This window comes from Delphinus delphis, chromosome 5 (assembly GCF_949987515.2).
Source record: "Delphinus delphis chromosome 5, mDelDel1.2, whole genome shotgun sequence".
Lineage (NCBI taxonomy): Eukaryota > Metazoa > Chordata > Mammalia > Artiodactyla > Delphinidae > Delphinus > Delphinus delphis.
In genome coordinates this window covers 101,355,741-101,367,797 of record NC_082687.1, presented here as the reverse complement: position 1 = coordinate 101,367,797, position 12,057 = coordinate 101,355,741, and the positions used below count along the sequence as shown (strand labels likewise).

The 12,057-nt window shown below is 44.2% G+C and overlaps 1 long non-coding RNA gene across 1 annotated transcript in view; it reads left to right on the top strand.

Annotated features, from left to right (window-relative positions):
* Positions 1–12,057, top strand: part of LOC132426077 (uncharacterized) — a 166,428-nt gene that overhangs the window by 76,827 nt on the left and 77,544 nt on the right. The gene's annotated exons all lie outside the window — the stretch shown is intronic.

Sequence of the window (12,057 nt, the reverse complement as noted above, 5' to 3'; positions counted from 1 at the left end):
GTGGAGACATCCTTCAATTCGCTGTCAGTAAAGCCACAGTGAGCCCATTGGGGCTGCATGGTCTTTACAGCTGGGAAGACTTCTTGGGGTATACAGTAGTTCAATCAGCGGGTTCACTTCTAAGTTTCTCTGTCTGCCTCAGTTTCCTTTGTCATGTGGGCTCTGAAGTCACTACCTTCCTACACTTCACATCTTGCCTCAATTGGTGTCCCTTGGAGAGCAGAAAGTGTGGTTTTCACTGCTGTCAGTGGCTTAAGTAAAATGGTACTAGCAGGGAACTTGCTGTTGTGGGCAGAATTCTCAGATGGCCCCAGGCTCTCTGCCCCCTGGTGTTAGGACCATAATTAGATGGAGTGCATGGCAAGCATGATGCATGGCAAGCATGATGGAGTTTTCACATGTAATTGGGGTCCCAAATCAGTTGACTTTAAGCTGTCAAAAGGGCGATTATTCTGGGTGGTCCCGATTCAGTTAGAAGTCCTTTTTAAAAAATTAATTTGTATTGGGGTATAGTTGCTTTACAATGTTATGTTAGTTTCTGCTGTATAGCAAAGTGAATCAGTTATGCATGTACCCCCTCTGTTTTTAGATTTCCTTCCCATTTAGGTCACCACAGAGCACTGAGTAGCATTCTCTGTGCTATACAGTAGGTTCTCATTAGTTGTCTATTTTATACATAGTAGTATATATATGTCAATCCCAATTTCCCAATTCATCCCACAGTTAGAAGTCCTTTAAAGAGATCTTAGGTCTTCCTGAGGGTGGAGACTCCAGTATCTACCAAGACTCTTCTCCTTTCTGGCAGCCTCTTTGGTATATGGATTCCTTTTTCCATTAGCAGTGATGAATTTGAGAATGTGGGTTCATTAAGTGTTTGAATACTAGTCAAGACCGTGGAGGAAACCCTGAGTCTAAAAGTCTGAAAGTCTGTACCTCCTCCACCCTATACTGTGGGTGCCTCTGAGGTGGGGTGTTTGAGTGATTGAAATGAAAACCTTCTGTTCCTTTGCCTTACCATTCTCTAATTTTTCCACCAGTAATTACAGAGTGGACACATAAGAAGGTATGAAAACAGTGTTCTTAATAATCTGGAGTATAGGCATTCTTCTCTTCCGATGCTCAAGGGGTAATGTCCTCATTTCACACTCAGAGTTCCTCCCAGATTGACTCACAGTCAAGTCCCTCCTGGAGCCTGGCACACTGGGGCCTCCCCCACCCCAGAGGATTCGTGTAGCCAGATCTACATTTCTCCCACACATGCTACATTCAGGGCATAAGGTGAGGTCCCAGAGAGGGGCACTTCCAGCTGCAATTCTGGTTCCTATGGTGATTCATCTGCTTAAGGTGAGCACTGAGACTGAACGGACAATAGCCCTCTGGTAATGTCTGTAGTTCATAACTGTCTAGTTGGGCTGAGGGCTTTATTGTCCAGGCCATGAAAACTGTAAAATTGGATCCAATATACTAAGAGTTTCCTAACAGAATCAGATACATCTTTGTAGATATAAAAGGTGCTTCAGTAATAGGGGCCAAAATACACTGTTTTGGCAACTGCTGGTAACACAGGCTCAATTTCACGGGGCCAGGTGAAGGCTTGCCACTGAGACGTGGATGGAGCATCCTGTGTGGTCCTGATACAATCACTGCCTGGCTTCTGCAGAGCATCTCTGTCCTGAGAGGTGTCTTCAAGTTTCACCTTCTTTGCTTCAGGTTGTTCCAACATGCAGGGTCATTCCACAGCCTAGAGCCAGGAGAGTTCTCAGTCCAGTGCCAGAGACTGAGCCCCTGTAAACTGAAGTCCACTTACTACAGTCAGGGTCATCCTGTCCCACATCCCACCCTCTGGCCTTCCCTTCCGTTAGGACTTGGAAGTGGCTGCATATGGAGACCTGAAACCCAACCATTTTTTTTTTATTAGACAAGGAACAGCTGCCTTGCCAGTGGTAGCAGGTCTGGTGCACAACTCCCAATCCCCATGTGACCCCTGCTCACTGGGCATCCAAGACTAAGGGAGCACTAAGAAGTGTGTTTCCTATTTCTAGCCTGTAGACTCCAGACAGGAGGAGACACTGTTCCCTGATGCCTGGGAGCTGATGTGTCATCAGTGTCAGTTAGACCACCTACAAAGGCACTGGGGCTCTGTCTCTGCTGTCTAATTCCCTCCAGACGGTTGAGCAGAATAGACTCCTCCGAGTCACAGCATCCACTTGTGAGCAGCAGGTGTTCCTTGATGGGCCAGATTTAAATCTGTTCTCGTCGTTTCTCGGAACAGTCACTGGTAAGTGCTGCATCTCGGAAATGTGCCCAAAGGAAACAAAGGCTTGAATGCAAGGAGCTCACAGTGGAAGCCTTGCCTTTCTTTCTCAGTGCCTTCGGTACCAACTGAAACACGTCCCAGAAAGTCTGGGGACAGTGCTGATCACTCAACACCAGCACCTTCTCCTGGGGGCAGGGAGGCTCATGTTCTCTAAGCCAGTGGGCAGGATTCTGAGTCAATCCCGTCACCTCGGTGTTGAGATCCTGAGCCTGCCAGGCCAGTGGACCAGATTGTGAGCCAGCTCTGCCTTGTGTGATGAGCAAACAGCAGGTGGTCTTGCTTTCCAAGAGCTCAGCACCTTCAGGTGTGTGTTTGGTGATGTTTCTTTGGCCAGGTGATCCAGAGGGCCTTTAGGGTGGCTGTCCCAGGGGAGGATAGAGATGGTGCAGAGCCATGTGTCAGAAAGAACTTGCAGGAAAACTTGAGGATGACCAGCGTCTTAGTCCCCTTGGTCATCAGGGAAAAGCGCCCTTTTGAAAACTCTTCAGGCTTTTCCTCTTCAAAAGAATAATTTGCATATGATTAGTATATTTCTTCAACCTATGGCAGAATCCAAGAAGGTAGTTAAGTAGACCCAGAGAACACTTTGTGGGAAGGTTTCTAATATTTAGTGCCTTTCACAGAAAACCTGGATAATATCTATTTTTTCATGGGTAAACTTTAGTAATTTAAGTCTTTGAATGTAAACTTCAAGTGCTGTAGAAGCATAAATGCCTTCAATGAACAATGTTAATACCCTTTCCATACTGGAGGTTGGGCTGCTAAGAAGGTATGTTGCACTTTCTATGACTGTATTCTTCTTGATCAGTGCTGCCAGGGAAACAATATTTATGAATCCTATTTTTTGAAATGTAAAATAAACCTCAGGGAGGTAGTATGGATTCCACTGAATGTAGAATCTGAAATAAGATACGTGGATAGGTACTGTATTTTCTATGGCTTCTGTACCAAATAACCAAGTTTCCACTGAAATCAAAATCTATTTTATCTTTCAGTCTTGGAGATCAGAGTCTGAAATGGGTGTGACTCAGATAAAATCAGGTTTGCTGGGGTTGTGCTCCTTTCTGGCTTTCTAGAAGATGTTTTGTTTCCTTTTCCACCTTCTAAGGCTTTCCTGCTTTTCATACCTTGGACCCCATCTTTGAAGAAAAAGAAGTCCTGACTCTGAATATCAAAGTTCACCTTGCATCTTGAAACAGATCTCAGTTCTACTCCCAAATCCTGCTTCTACTTTATCCTCTTCATCACCCTTGTGATTACATGGTGCCCAGGATAATCTCCTTAATTTGAGGTCAGCAGCCTTAATTCCATCTGTGCCTTAATTCTCCCTTGTCATATAACATGTTCAAGAGTCTGAGGATTTGGGGGTGAACTTCTTCAGCAGTCTACTTCACTGTCTGTTTTGTTTGGTACTTGAAGTGATCCCAGGAAGCCCAGGGAAGGGAGGAGTGAGCCGGAGATGGGGGATGGTAGGAGCAGCCACTGGATTGGGTACTACTGAGCTGGTCACCATAGAAGTGACTGGGCTCAATCCAGGGGACTTTCTGAGGAACCATTATAATACCTCTCAATACCATTATATACCTCTCATTATAATACCATTGTAATACTCACCTGAGGGACAAGCATCCAGTCATTTACACACCCTCTGTCTGCCACCTTGTTTGTGGTTACCTCCTATTTATCCCCTGTGCAGCCGAGATCTGACTGTATGAAAACGAGGGCCTGAGAAGGCAAGGTGTTGGGAGAGGCAGCCCATCTCTCCAGGAGCCCCTGGGTTTCCCTTTGAGCAGAAAGGACAGGTGCGGTGGCTACAGAAGCCAGGCTTTCCTTCACCATCCTCCTAGGAGAGGGGAAAAGCCTCCACCACAGGAAGAGTTTTACAGAGTCCCCAGATCCCATCCAGACTTACCCCTACCTCTCTCTTCTGCAAAGCCTGCCTATATACCTTTGGTTGCCGAAAATTAGCAATAATTTACCTCGTTGTATTCAAAGGATGATTTCCATTTTAAAAACTCATTCTCTTCTAACCCCTCAAAATAATAGATGAGAATGGATTGTTTCAGGATGTAAAATTAGATGTACCTCATGTGACACATTTTCTGTACTACGACCTGGGTCCCTCAGGTTCTCTCCCAAGGTGCACACCTTGATCTCAGGTCTCTGACACTTCACGCTGCCATGAGATCATCTTCCAATGGGTTCATACCTTAATGTGGTCGCACCTTCAGGTGACAGCCTTCCTTAATCTGTGGGATCCTTTTTCCACAGGTTTTGATTACTCTGTCCAAAAATATATTTGGGGGGAACAGATCATCCCAGAACATGAATCAGATCTCCATCCTATTGAAGGGTGGTCCACCCAAGTTGGATGTAAACCTATTCGCTAAGCTGATGGTTGCTTTTAGACCACAAGGTATAGGGTATTCCTGCTGGAAAGTGCACGTGGACAAGCAGATTGAATACAGGAAGGTTGCAGCTAGACGTCCCTTAACCTTTTTGCTTTTGACACCACCAGCAACATGATCGACCCAGACAAGCTGAGGGGAGAGTGCTCATGGTGGTCAGTAGCTGCACTTTCTGCTCTGCCTAGCTGGGACCCAGTCTGGAAACGTGGAGCAGAATTCTGTACCTGTTCCAGCCACCACAATGACACCTTGCTTGAGCTTCAATGTATCTTTTGAGGTAAAAACGTGAGTCTGGTGTATTTTCTAGCTTGAGATGTGTGCTATGCTTGTCTTCCCAGACTTAACGCTTGTCTGGTTATGCCTGGTGATATGTTTCTGGGGAATATGTTTCTGAGATCCTGGAGGATGGATGCCATGGGAGAAAATAACTTTCAGAATGTATGTCAGATAGACTTGGGCTGCTGGTGCATGGTGAGAAGGGTTCCATTTCTCTGGGCCTGCCCTGCTGACCCATAAGCTACTGGGAAGCAGAGAGCCCACAGGCCAACTCTGAGCAGAAGCAGTTCCGCCCCTCCTTGGCTTCTCTGACAGTAGTTTGAGGAGCCCCCAGGGGAGCTGACAGTCTACTTGCTCTTCAGTGATGAGCCCAGGGTACTCTGTGTCCAGACCAGACAGGTTTTTTTTTTTTTTTTTCCTAGCCTGGAGTCTCTTCTGGGAGAGTGTGATTTGCGTCAGGAAAATAAATGTCTGGATGTGAAATTGTGTCCTCATGTCTAATCTGACTTTCTCTTCCTTCCTGAGAGTTTAGACTTAATAGAATAATGTCTCATCTGGCTATACTCCTATCTGTGCTGTCAGCTGGTTCCCAGTGATATTTTTGTCATTTATTTTGCTGACCTTAACTTCTTACATCTCAAAATTAAATGTTCAAGGATGGAGGCTGTGAAGTCTAGGTTTACTCAGGCTATTTCGTTTTCATTATTACTGGTCCCTGCATTATATTGTTAGTAACTGGTCACCATGATATTTAAACCAGTGCACCATCAGAATGAAAACTGAATTCTTCCTTAGCATAGGCTGAAAGATGTCTTCAAATAAAACTGCCCCCTATATTGCTTCCTGAGATCTCTGGCAGTATAGGACAGGAGCCCTGTTCCTCTGTGCAAAGCTGGCAATAGCATGCAATCAGCAGCTGTCTTTAGCAAGAAAATAAGAGAGCAGGGGCTCATTTCCAGTCCCTCCAGTCATCATGAACCCACATCCCTAGGAGTGGTCTCCTGAAATGTTTATTCTCTCTTTCCTGATACAAACGAGTCTGTCAATTACCATGAGAGACACCCAGAACATTTTTTTAAATGACTGTATCTCTTATTGATGAAAAATTACTCATAAGAGCAGTTCTGAGGCATCTCTCTAAATCATACAATCCTTTTATAAAATATATTTTAACCCAAAACATATACATTATTATTTCAGCATATAATCAATATTTTAAATAATGAGATATCTGAAGAGAGATAGTTTTACTTCTTTCTTTCCAGTCTGGAGGCCTTTTTATTCATTTTTTTTTTGCCTTATTGCACTGGTTAGAGACCCCAGAATGGACTTCCTTGCTTTTTTTCCTGATCTTAAGAGAAAAGTATTTATACTGCTAAGTATATGTTAGCTGTGTGTTTTTCACCGATGCCCTTTATTAGGTTGGAGAAGTTCCCTTCCCTTCCAAGTTTGCTGACAGTTTTAAAAATCAAGACTGGATGTTGAATTTTGTTGAATGCTTTTTCTGCATCTACTGAAATGATCGTGTAGTTTTTCTTTAGTACTATGATGAACTACACTGAGTTTTGAATCACAACACACAATTCTGATCATCACCATCGGGGAGGAGTTCAGTGTGGGGGGCCTATTCCTGTTCGATGATGCCAGCACTGTCATTACTGTTTTCTCCAAACGCTGAGCGTCTGGGGACCATGTTCCCAGGAGGCATGCTTCTGTTGGAACAGTAATATGGTATCCTGGACCATCTGTTTTACGTCAGGATTTTGACATTTACGTCAGGATTTTAACATTTCCCGGGATGTGCTATCAAATGGAGGTCTCCTCTAGTGTTGAATATGACACATCATGTCTCTGGATGTTTCCCAAACCGCCAACTCAAAGCAGTATCTTTCAGGAGGTAAGAGTTTCCTCTCTTCCACTCATCAGGTAGTTGTAGAAAGACCCATCTCCACCTCAAGTACTCATACAGGGAGCAGTTTGCACTAGTGCGCAACCATATTACCCCTATCTTGATTTAGCTGTCCTTCCTCACCTCTGCCTGCTCTTTATTTTTAGATCCTTCTTGTTCTTTATTATGGAAGGGACCTTAGGGATGTTCCTCCTGTCTCAGTAGGGACCCCTACTGAATAGGATCTGGGGAATTTTATGCCTTTAAATCTTGGTGGTATGCTGAAAGTTGTGTGTTTCTAGAATTCTCCCTTGGCCGTAGATATTTTCGATACCCCCTCTCCCACCGCACCACCTAACTTTCATGAAAATATCATAGTTTAGGAAGAGAAAATTGGCTTTTATGGAGAGGAAGTGTTGGTGAAGAGACCTGCTTTCTTCGTCCAATAAGCACTACTCTCTTCTACTGATGAGGGCTTGCGGGGGTTATACCCCTTCCCCAAAATCTTAGACTATCAATGAATTATTTAAAAATTGGGCACGTCTGGAAGATGGGATGATTGGTGTGTCATTTGTTGCCAGTTTCACTTGTGCTTTGGATGACTTTGTTCCGAATCTCTGTGCTGCCTGATCCAGGAGAAGCTCTCAGAGGTAGCTGCCCTGAGGAAGGGGCCAGAGAGAAGGAACTTGTATGCCTGTAACTTACACAGGCACACGTGTTCCTCATGAGTCAACTTGAATAAAGGTGATATACCTGTTTTATTTCTATTAGCTGTTATCTTATAATTAGGTACTGGCCATTGAATGTAAGCAAAAGAGATGACTGACCTTCAGGATCATGCCCTTGTGGAGGAAGTGACCTCCCCTCATCCTCCATTATCCTTGTTATTGAACAAGGCTAAGATTGAACCCCCCTAGGGATGGAAGAGCTAAAGCTGAAGTGTGTCCCTTGAGCATTCTTGCTGGTACATTTTCTAAGAGGTGTCCACTGGGCTAGTCCATCCCAGCAAAGAGCTACTTCCTATACATGAACCTGAGCTACATTTGATGGGAGAAGATGGTCCTGGCAGTAGGTAGGGTGCTTGTAATCTGCAAAGCAAAGAAACATACCATATTATGTATATTTTGTTTCCTTCAAAACACCCACCCTTTATCATGTACCCCAAAATGTATGTTTCTCAGATACCATTTGCCAGCTGAGTTGAAGGCATCACAGTGTTAGGAAGAGAAACAGTCACATCCAAAGGAGAGATTTCATCTTGCTTATACAGGGAATGGAGGTTGCATTGTCTTGCTTGTTTGCTGGGAAAAATTGTGTTTGAACCATTTCCAAGCTTTCCTTTCAAAATAGCATAATCTGTCCTCTGACATTCCACCTTCTCCAGCTGTTGTTATTTCAAATGAAGCCATTCTGTCTTCCCATTTGAAACTCCCATGGTTGCCTCCAGAGGGAGACTGAGATGTTTTTTCCACCACTTTCCTTATTTGCAAATCTTGGCAGAGCCTAATTCCAGAACATGGCCTCATTAGATCCTGCACTGATGTTCAGAGGGGAATCCTTACAAAGATATGTTGTTTTGACTTCTGTCCAGAAGTCTGTGGGTGGCTAAGAAGATAGGCAGTAATGCCCACCACCTGAGCCCTTGCTGGGTAAGACCTTGGTCTTTTACCTTTGTCTACCCAATATTCTTATTTCTACATCTGAAGGGGGAACTTCCTTCCCTGCACACCTGGGATGTCCAGGTGAGTTGTCATACTCTACAGCTTCCCTGGAAGAGATGAGTGATCCAACTTATGCATAGACAATTCTGTCTGTGACGATGCTGTCAAGATCCTTCCCTTTGAAAAGAGATGGTCTCTCCTCACACTTCCAGCGTCTTTTTGACTCAGCCAGGTGTGACCTCTCTAGGCATGTCAGTGCAAAAGCAGAGGAGTGTGCCTCACTGCTCTGCTTTGTTGAAACAAGGTTTAGAAATTGTCATGGGTCATCGCACACGCTGGAGAAATGCCTACCCATTTCAGAAAAAAAAAAAAAAACAAAAAACGCCAATATGCCTGGGTTTTCCTCTCAGTAGGAAAAGTATAGATCAGTCGTACTGCTGTGAGACTTAACCGACTCCATAGCTGAAGTCTCTGACATACGTCTACTGATGGTGTCTTATTATCCTAAGAAAGATTCCTTATATCTCTGATTCCTTGTTCCCGTCTATGCTTCTCAGTAATTCCTAACAGAATCAAATATCTTAGTATTCCAATTACTGGAGATTAATTTGCTTTTGTTGGATTCTATCGGTGGTTTTCCTTTGTCTTTCCAAATACTATTTTTGATCCAGGAATATAATACTGTGTTATTATAGATAGAATGTTAATCTTCAAAGTGAGCCCACGAAGCCCAGTGACAGGGTGGATGAATCAGAAATGGGGTACAGGAAATTGACACCAAAGGAGGCCTCAGCTGGACACCTACTGTGGACTGGGGCTTAATCCCCTAGGGAACACTCTGAAGATCCCTGTAGAATACATCTGAGAATTGTCGCTCCTGGGGACAAGAGTCTAGTCATTTAATCACCAACACTGCCAAGCTCTTTGTGTTCAACTTACTAGCCTGTGTTGTCTCCTGTGCACCTGAGATGTGGCTCTGTATGAATCAAAGTGGATGGAGAAAGTGAAGATGTGGCAGGAGGCCAACCAATCTTTCCAAAGAATGTCTGACTTCCTGGATTTCCCTTTTAGCAGAAGAGGGACTGGTACAGTGCCCACTGAAACAAGCAGCTCCCTATCTGTCTTTCTGTAATGAAGACTTCACCTGTCCTGGGAAGAAACCCTTCACACACACACCCTATACCCCATTCAGGCTTATCTCCACCTCTTCCATCTGCAGGGTTTGCTTCTTGTATGACATACTTTAGATTGCCAGAAATAAACAATGAGCTCTCATTGTGTTCAAAGGATGATTTGTCTCTTTTTTTTTTTTTTTTTTTTTTTGCGGTACGCGGGCCTCTCACTGTTGTGGCCTCTCCCGTTGCGGAGCACAGTCTCCGGGCACGCAGGCTCAGCGGCCATGGCTCACGGCCCCAGCTGCTCCGCGACATGTGGGATCTTCCCGGACCGGGGCACGAACCCGCGTCCCCTGCATCGGCAGGCGGACTCTCAACCACTGCGCCACCAGGGAAGCCCTGATTTGTCTTTTTAAAACTCATTCTTTTGACTACAAAAGAGATGAAAATGTATTGTTTAAGGATGAAAAATTAGATCTACCTATATGTCAGATCTCCCTTAAATGTCATAAATTGCTCCCAGATAAATATTTTAGAGGAAAGCACTTCCCATCTGCCGTGATCATCTCATGTTGAGCTCCAAACCTGGCTACCTGAATGTCTTGTTACAGGTGTCTTCTTAATGGAACCAGCTCTGACTTTCTCTGTTGGGGTGAGTTGACAGTGAAAGACTTGACCCGTTAGGAAACCCCTTACCTGATGATTTCCTGTGATGCAGGAACAAGTTCTGTAGGTTCCTGGTCTCCAGACAAGTCATAGAGTAGGTGCCTTCCTTTGTCAGGGGCCATAGACACTCCTCATTTTTCATGATGGGGTGTTTTCCCCTCATACTGCCTTCTGTAAAACTGGGTGGTTCCATCGGAAATTGTTCTATCTGTAAGCCCAGTTCTTCTGCAGTGGATTTAGAAGTGACGTTGAGCTATTTTTTAGGGTTTCTTGATCCTCTGTGAGATCCTCCATGCTCCGAGATTGACTACATCAGGTTTGAACCCTGCATATTCCAGGTCTCCTTATTTTTAGAAAAGCCAGTGTTCATGTGGTTTACTTTGATACTCACTCCCAACTTCTCAATAGAAACAAGATAAAAAACTTACACTCTGGGGCCCCTGAAGAGAGATGTTCAAGTGTCATGAAAAGTTCTGTCCCTTTGTCTTTCACACTATAGCCTTTGCCTTTCCTGATGCCTTGCTAAGAGTTCCTTCAACTGGTCCTCCGCCATGTTCATTCAATTATAATTCCATGTGTCTTTACACAGTGCTATATTTATGCTGAATATTTCCATCTACCTTTTGTTTATATTCTTGCTTTGTTGGGCTAATATCCATCTCAGTGTCTTTGAGGACACTGACTTTATACCTGAATTTCTTGATCTATTAATCTCTTTATGGAGTATAGGTTCAACTTTCTAAGAAATGATGCCCTTAAGGTGGCTTTCTTGGACCTGTAAATTCTTGTAGTGACTCTTCTGCCTGAGCAAATACATAAGAGGAGAGGCTCAATTTAAAATGCTAGTTTTTTTGATTGAGGTTATGTTCACCTATGTTGAATACATTTTGTACTGTACCTGGTTGTCCTCCGACCCTGGAATGTCTCGGGTGCTGCTCCTTGAAAGTTTCCCAGAAGAAGCAAAGACATAAGTGCTAGAAACTTGGACACCCAAGCTTTTTTACTGAAAGCCATTGGCACCAATAGTAATAAAAATGTCCCAGACAGGAGGGGAACAGTGTTTATCAAGGACAACACTGTACCTTCTTTTGTGTGCAGCTAAGGTTCATCTGGGAGACATGGGCAGAAACCATCACAATCCCAAGTGTCACACAGCTGGGAATAACTGACCTTTAACCCAAAACTGTGAGCCAGAGACAGGCATTTTCTGGGCGGGAGAAGCAGCTGTTGGCTATACGATCTGGGCATTAGTCACATTCTGGTTTATTTTTGATGATGATTTTCTGGGGAAAATGACTCAGAGGTCCTGAGAAATGGCTATAATAAAATGAACAATGCTAGGCCTCTTTTTCACGAAGAACATGCTGTCTGTCAGCAGAGAGGGAGAAGGATTTGCCTCTCCTGGCCGCTCTGCTCAACAACAAGCCTGTGGGAAGCAAGGACATCATTAGTCTGAAGTACAAAGAATCATGAATCTTTGTTCCTCTAGCAGTAAATCTGGTGAGAATTCAGCCAGTGGACTCAGTATACTTGGTTCTCAGGGACAAACCCACTGAGTCTGGAGCACCCTGTGTTCTGACACCCACTACCGAAGGTACCAGACCAATTCAGCCTAGACAGTTGTGCCGAGGTGGAATTCCAGTTCCTAATGATTTCATGGGAATAGATTTCTGAGCTTGTTATTACCTCCTGGTATGTATTTGGAATTCTTGCTCATGCCTGAGAG